The following is an 8,508-nucleotide window of genomic DNA, read 5'->3' as shown; positions in this document are numbered from 1 at the left end:
GGCCTGTTCGTTGTTAAAGTCCACAAAGCCAAAGCCTTTATGATTAGTACTAACCAGAGTTTTTTTGTGAGCTCTGTAGTAGATCTTCCCATTCTTTACAAACGTATATACACATCCAATATCATTTTCCCATTCTAATTCCTCCGACCTTTAATCACTATGTAGCCACTTTTTGCAGACTTGTTGAACAAAATGTTTTTTTCTGTTTTCATACTAAGGTTCACACTAGTGTCTGTTCAAGAGAGGCAAGCTTTGGCTAATTTAGCAAAAGATGAGTCAATTGTCACACGTAATGCAGACAAAGGAGGGGGGGATAGTGTTGTTGAATAAAACCTCTTACAGAGCTGAAATTTTAAGACAGTTGAGTAACATCTTTTATACTCCTTTATGTATTAATCCCACTGCCAATCTCACAAGAAATTCAAGAGGGCACTGGATGACTTTTCGGACTCAAAGTGTGTGTGTTTTCAGAACTCACAGGTTCTTGCAATTGTTTAGTTTGTAGTTCATTTACAGTATTCGGAGCCTCTTTAGCAAAGAAAGCTCTCAATTTGACAGACCTGAACATTTTTAAGAGTTCTGCTCTCCTTTGAAACGAGTCAGCTTTTTTAAAAGGAACAAAAGACAAACCTTTTGACAGGATGGTGGTCTCATGCTCAGTCAAAGTTCTGTTAGACAAGTTGATTACGTTCTCCCCCTGTCAGCTCGCCCTGGTTCCTCTGCCTTGGACGTTGTCTCTTTCCCCCTCTTCGGGTTGGCCGGTATCTTTTTCGGTAGTCCACGACCTGGTTTGGATCCCCCTTTGGGGTGCCCCTGAACCGTGCACCCGGTACACAAGTACTTCGAACTACTCGTCTGATGAGTGCTTTCTAAGGAACAACATTTACATAATACTCTTGTTTCACAGAGCCATATCAAAAGTATAAAATACTTACAAAAATCCAAAGCAATATATAAAAATAATTGGTATATTCTGTATACAAAACATATGTATTTATCCAAAGTTACACAGATCCCCTATAAGAACAGACTTCATAACCTTACTTGCATCCACGTACATAATAAAATAAACAGCTCCTTTGCATCAGCACTGGAGACAGCTTTGATCATCTTTTCTTGGTCTGTTTAGTGCCACTCGGTGATATTTATTTATCAATATGCGGTAGTTTCCTACTCCTCCGGCCCAACACCCCCTGCAGACAGGTGCCACCCTAGCCCGTAGGATTACATGCAGTAACAATTATCACCCTCCCCGCCGGCTCCCCTCCCCCTTTGTTAGGCCAATTGTGTTCGTGTAGATGCTTGACAAAGCCAGATGTGCTGCGGTGGATTTGAACCCATGACCTCCGCGGTGGTGGGCTATCACTTTACCGCTGCGCCACCCGAGCTCACATTAACTAATAAGAAACATATCACATTATTATTTTTTATTTTTTTTTAATTTCTATCCCTCGATTTTGTAACCCTTTTTTTTCACCCGGTGCCAAAAGTGATCCTGGGCACTACCTCCCCCCGCCAGCCTAGGGAGGCCAGGGCCAAACTCATGCCTCCTTCAATGCATGAGAGCCAACTGACCTTCTTGTCACCTGACAGGGGGGAGTTTCCCTGGTTGGACGTAGCGCGTGGAAGGAACACGGTTATTCCAACCAGTTCCCTTCCCCTCCATCAGGCGCCCCGGCTGACCAGGGGGAGGCAGTATAGTGACCAGGATTACCACATGTTTTTGTGAGGGTATTAACTACCCTAGGAGACACGGGGAGAACATGCAACATATCACATTATTGATTGAAAAGTACCTAATGTAGTAGCCTATAATATCAGATAGAAACATATTATTATTATTTCCCTGGCCACCCCTTGGGGGCACCATTGCATGATCCTGAGCACAATTCTGAGGTCTTTATTGGATTCCGTCCCAAAAAGAAGCAAAGATACAATGTGTAAATTATATATGTTATGGGGGGCATTTTGAACATCCAATATGGCGGCCATGCAGGTGTCTGTGCAAATGCATCGATTTTTGGATTCCCCAAAAATGTATAGTTTTGCTAATCTCCAAATCCTTAGAACAAAAGTATATATTTTAAAATAGTGAACCGGACTTCACCCCTTGGTGGCGCTGCTGCAAGATCCTGAGCACGATTGTCCATTTTTTCCCCCACTCAAGTAGGCTACAGGACTTGTATTGGTAACAAAGCATTTTTCTACATTGTGGCATTGCTACTTTACAAATGCGAGTAGGCCTAGGATACTTCTTCAACCGCTGGTAAATATTCAACCACATAAACGTATGTATTTATTATTAATTGATATGTATTACAAATGAAAATATAGCTGCAAGCAGCGATAAGCGGGGCCAGGGAATGCAGAAAGAAAAAAGAAAGAAGCAATGATAAGTAATATGCACAATAAGCCATAGAAACATAGAAGAATGAACTTGAGAGAAAGAAAACCATGCAATTAACATGAGGATTTTAAACCCTCACTAATAATGAAACCTTTAAACCTTTATTGCCCTTACGGGAACACTAACCCTAACCTCAGTAAAACAACGCCATGCAGGTGTCTGTGCAAATGCATCGATTTTTGGATTCCCCAAAAATGTATAGTTTTGCTAATCTCCAAATCCTTAAATCCCAAAAGGTTATTATTTGTTAAGGTGCTGTCATGTTTGCTTTCTATATTCCATATAGTAGGCCTAAGAGTTGCAACATAATGAGTGAGAGCGCTGGCCTGGGCGTTGGCTGATCTCATCTTTGACAATCTCAGTCATCCCGTGGCATGGGGGCGTGGCTTGACGACGGATCGGCACGTGGGGAGTGATCACCCCCACGGATTGGCCTGCTTGCTCCGTTTCCATGGTTACGACTGACAGACCGGCTGCAGATCTCCTACAAAGGCTCATTCGTATCTGACACTTGTTGGGGAAACACCAGCACTTACTAGTGCGAGCGGAGACTTTGTCCCTCCTTTCCCCCACCACCTATTCTATGAACTACCAATGACTACGGTGCCTTAGAGCTCCTCTTGAGGAGTCTTCCGTTCTGTTTAGTTATAGTTATCGTTTGTTATTGGTTAGCCTGCTTAGTTATTTGTGTTCCATTCTGTTGTTTGTTCATTCATTCTAGTATATCATAGTAGTATTCATTTATTTTGTTATTTACTCCAAGTATCACTAAAAGCATTGTATCACATTATTGCTCCACTCCTGCCGTCTTGAGTAATAAATACAATTTAATGCATCCAAGTGCTGTGGTTTCCATCATTATGTTGCGATCCTTAGACTAGACCTAAAGGGTCGTAACACCCTCAACATTACCGCAAAGTTTCAAACAAATGTGAGTCTGCATGTATGTGTTAGGTGCAGATGAATAATTGTCATAAAACTGCAATATCCATTGGCTCATTAAAGCTTTATTTTTTCACTTAGAAAAAATCCGCTTGCACCGTTTGGTCGGCATAGGTTCAAAGTTCATGTGTAAAAAAAGTTTCGTGCAGATTGCTCAAAAATCCCAGGAGGAGATTTTAACAGCTTTTCATGTAATTCAAAATGGTGGAAGATCTAAAGGTCAGAGGTCAAAAGTCAGAGTGTGAAAGTTGTACATCATGAGGAGACGCATGTGTGTATTGAAGTTTTATGGCTGTAGGTCAAACAGGGCATGAGTTGTACCTGTTCAAAGTTGGCATTTTCAACTGAGTGCTATAGCGCCACCTTTTGACGAAAGATTGTGAGATTTATTTCTTGATAGTTTTTCATGACCATCTATCATATGGCCGAGTTTCGTAAAAAGCGTATGCACGGTTCAGCCAGAACTGGCAAAAACGGCAGAAGAAGAAGAAATGGAAAAATAGCTGCAAGCAGCGATAATACGGGGCCAGGGAATGAAGAGAGAAAAAAGAAAGAAGCAATGATAAGTAATATGCACAATAAGCCATTGAAACATAGAATACTGAACTTGAGAGAAAGAAGACCATGCAATTAACATGAGGATTTTAAACCCTCAGTAATAATGAAACCTTTAAACCTTTATTGCCCTTACGGGAACACTAACCCTAACCTCAGTAAAACAACGCCTAAGCCTATCCTCAAGACACACTATGTGTTATCCGAATAATGCCAAATCATGATCACCTCAATACATTGTCATGGACAGGGATCGAACCAGCAACCTACGGACTCCAAGACTGCCTTTCTTCTCATTGAGCTAGATATAGGGCCTCCCTGATAGTGTCTGTTGATATTTATAAGTATTTCCGTTCATTTTGAACCAGGCCTCTGTGTCCCGAACTACTCTAGATCACTGGTTCACAAACCATTTACCAATAAAGGCATTTTTGTGTCTCCTCAGAACGAAAACTAGTGAAAGTAGCCGATCTACAAGCTCACAAAACGTTGCTATCTGAAAAGTTGTGAGGTTGTAGATCGGCTATTTTCAAAATGAAGCATATCATACATTAAAAGAGAGACAAAACTATAAGTAATATGCACAATAAGCCATAGAAGACTGAGCTTAAAGTCATGTTTTTTGCAATGCCACTAAGCCATAGAAGACTGAGCTTAAAGTCATGTTTTTTGCAATGCCACCTCTCACCGAGAGAGAGAGAGAGAGAGGGGGAATATATTGAAGAGAGATGGAAGCAGATTGGATTGATTGGACATCTCAACCTATTGCCATTAACAGGTATCAAACCCTCAACCTTCGGATTGACAGGCTGCAACACTACCTATAGTGCTATAGCTTTGTCCAGGCTGAGGTTGTCTGTTGAAGATAAAAGTGAACCAGTGAAAGCAGCCGATCTACAAGCTCAGAAACACGTTGCTATCTGAAAAGTTTTGAGATTGTAGATCGGCTATTTTCAGAATGATGTATGTCATACATTGCAAAAACATACCCTCTCAAATAAGCATTTCATGTTATCTTTATCAATTGCACATGTGTTCATTGATACAGTCTTGTTGTTTGCAATGCACTTTAAATGAAGTCTGCACCAAGTGAGGCTTGAACCGGCTACCTTGATGTTGTGAGACATTCACTTAAGCGGGAAGCCATTGGACCAACAGACCTGATCTAGTGAAAACGGAGGTCAGACAGATGATACCATTACACGCAAATAGCTGAAAAATCCTGGGTTTAAGTGTTTTTCAAACTGCTCAAAATTGCGGACAATCTAAGGGCGGAGCTTACTGGTAAAAGTGATACATGTGTTCCTCATGAGTCAAGGCACATGTGTAAGCAGGTTTAATGGCTGTCGGCCAAACGAGGCATGACTTTTGCCTGTTTAAAGTTTGCATTTTCAAAAAATTGCTATAGCACCCCCGTTTGACCAATTGGAGTAAGATTGGTTTCAGTGATATTTGGAATGACCCTTTACATTTCTGGAAAGTTTCAAAGAATGGTAAGTCTGCATGTATGTGTTAGGGGCAGATGAATAATTGTCATAAAACTGCAATATTCATTGGCTCATTAAAGCTTCATTTTTTCACTTATGGAAAATATTTTGCATACGTTTGTCGGCATAGGTCCAAAGTTCATGTGTAAAACGTTTCGTGCAGATTGCTCAAAAATCCCAGGAGGAGATAGGTTTTAACTGCTTTTTACTGCTTTTCATATAATTCGAAATGGTGGGAGATCTAAAGGTCAGAGGTCAAAAGTCAAACAGTGAAAGTTGTTAGGCATGAGGAGACGCATGTGTGCATCGAAGTTTCATGGCTGTAGGTCAAACAGGGCATGAGTTGTACCTGTTCAAAGTTGGCATTTTCAACTGAGTGCTATAGCGCCACCTTTTGACGAAAGATTGTGAGATTTATTTTTTGATCGTTTTTCATGACCATCTATCATATGGCTGAGTTTCATAAAAAGCGTATGCACGGTTCAGCCAGAACTGGCAAAAACGGCAGAAGAAGAAGAAGAAGAATATAGCTGCAAGCAGCGATAATATGGGGCCAGGAGAGAGAAAGAGAAATGATAATTCCTTTAATAGGTCAGTTCATGAAAGTCCTTGCGGTCTTGTTTCCAATGAGTGCCTGTGAGCAATTAGGGGTTAAGAGTCTTGCTCAGGGACAAATTTCATTTCATCGACACATTTGCTGACCTGGCCTGGAATCGTACCTGGGGCAAGCAGAGTCTCTGGCTCCCTAGGCGGGCTCACTAACCACTCAGCTATGGCCACCCCTCAGAGAGAGAGAGAGAGAGAGAGAGAGAGAGAGAGAGAGAGAGAGAGAGAGAGAGAGAGAGAGAGAGAGAGAGAGAGAGAGAGAGAGAGAGAGAGAGAGAGAGAGAGAGAGAGAGAGAGAGAGAGAGAGAGAGAGAGAGAGAGAGAGAGAGAGAGAGAGATACGGAATAGATTGAAGAGACATAGAGAGAGACAAATGGAATAGATTGAAGAGACAGAGACATGGAAACGGAATAGATTGAAGAGAAAGACATGGAAATGGAATAGATTGAAGAGAGAGAGAGAGCGCCATGGAAACGGAATAGATTGAGTCATGTTTTTTGCATTTCAACTTAAATGAGTCTGCATCAAGTGAGGCTTGAACCGGCAACCTTACGGTCATGAAGCACGCTTAGGTAGCTGCAACACTACCTATAGTGCTATATCTTTGTCCAGGCTGATATTGTCTGTTGAGGTTCACAAACTCTTGCCTTCTGTCATGACCCAAGCCCCTGTTTCACTAACACTAAGATCACTCGTTCACAAACCATTTACCAATGAAGAAATTGTACATCTCCTCAGAACCAAAATTAGTGAAAGTAGCCGATCTACAAGCTCACAAACCATTAAAAGTTGTCAGATTGTACATTGGCTATTTTCACAATGAAGTATGTTATACATTGAAAAAAGATACTCTCATTGCTATCTGAAAAGTTGTGAGATTGTAGATCAGCTGTATGTAAAAAACACTCAATTAAGTATTTCATGTTATCTTTAACAATTGCAGATGTATTCATTGATAGTCATGTTGTGTGAAATGCAACTTAGATGAAGTCTGCACCAAGTGAGGCTTGAACTGGTGACCTTCAGGTTGTGGGGCACACATTTAAGCGAGAAGCCACCAACAGACAAGAACCTGTGAAAAAGGAGATCACACAGATCATACAGTTTCACGCAAATAGCTGAAAAATCCTGGGTTTAAGTGTTTTTCAAACTGCTCAAGATTGCGGACAATCTAAGGGCGGTGCTTACTGGTCAACGTGATAGATGTGTTCCTCATTAGTCAAGGCACATGTGTAAGCAGGTCTAATGGCTGTCGGCCAAACGAGGCATGACTTTTGCCTGTTTAAAGTTTCAATTTTCAAAAAATTGCTATAGCGCCCCCGTTTGACCAATTGGAGTAAGATTGGTTTCAGTGATATTTGGAATGGCCCTTTACATTTCTGCAAAGTTTCAAAGAATGGTAAGTCTGCATGTATGTGTTAGGGGCAGATGAATAATTGTCATAAAACTGCAATATTCATTGGCTCATTAAAGCTTCATTTTTTCACTTATGGAAGATATTTTGCAAACGTTTTTTGGTATAGGTCCAAAGTTCATGTGTAAAAAGTTTCGTGCAGATTACTCAAAAATCCCAGGAGGAGATAGGTTTTAACTGTTTTTCATATAATTCAAAATGGTGGGAGATCTAAAGGTCAGAGGTCAAAAGTGAGAGTGTGAAAGTTGTTCAGCATGAGGAGACGCATGTGTGCATCGAAGTTTCATGGCTGTAGGTGAAACAGGGCATGAGTTGTACCTGTTCAAAGTTGTCATTTTCAACTGAGTGCTATAGCGCCACCTTTTGACGAAAGATTGTGAGATTTATTTTTTGATCGTTTTTCATGACCATCTATCATATGGCCGAGTTTCATAAAAAGCGACTGCACGGTTCAGCCAGAACTGCCAAAAGTGGCAGAAGAAGAAATGGAATAATGCGAATAACAATATGGGTCCATGCTGGAAGCCTGGCCCCATAAAGAAGAAGAAGAAGAAGAAGAAGAAGAAGAAGAAGAAGAAGAAGAAATGGAATAATGCCAATAACAAAACGGGTCCATGCTGGAAGCCTGGCCCCGTAATAATGCCAATAACAAAACGGGTCCTGTAATAATGCCAATAACAAAACGGAGCCATGCTGGAAGCCTGGCCCCGTAATAAAATTCCTTCAGGGTAGATATTTCTTCATAGCAGGTCAAATAGTATAATGTTACATCTTGACAAGTAAACAAACATGATGTTATAACATTAATTCTGGTTTATTTCATTTAACTAGCTGTTAGTACATGGGTTGTTTATGCTGGGACACATTCATAACAACACACACACACACACACACACACACACACACACACACACACACACACACACACACACACACACACACACACACACACACACACACACACACACGCACACACGCACAGACACACTGAATGAATGACATCATGGTTCATCTGCGTTTACCCACTGTTGACTAAAAGTCTTATCAGTCTATGAAAGGGTTTTCTCACGACACCTGGTGGTTTCATCTGGCAATTG

The sequence above is a fragment of the Gymnoscopelus microlampas genome (genome assembly GCF_963454915.1).
Source record: "Gymnoscopelus microlampas genome assembly, chromosome: 23".
Classification (NCBI taxonomy): Eukaryota; Metazoa; Chordata; class Actinopteri; order Myctophiformes; family Myctophidae; genus Gymnoscopelus; species Gymnoscopelus microlampas.
Note: the sequence above shows the minus strand (reverse complement) of the source record.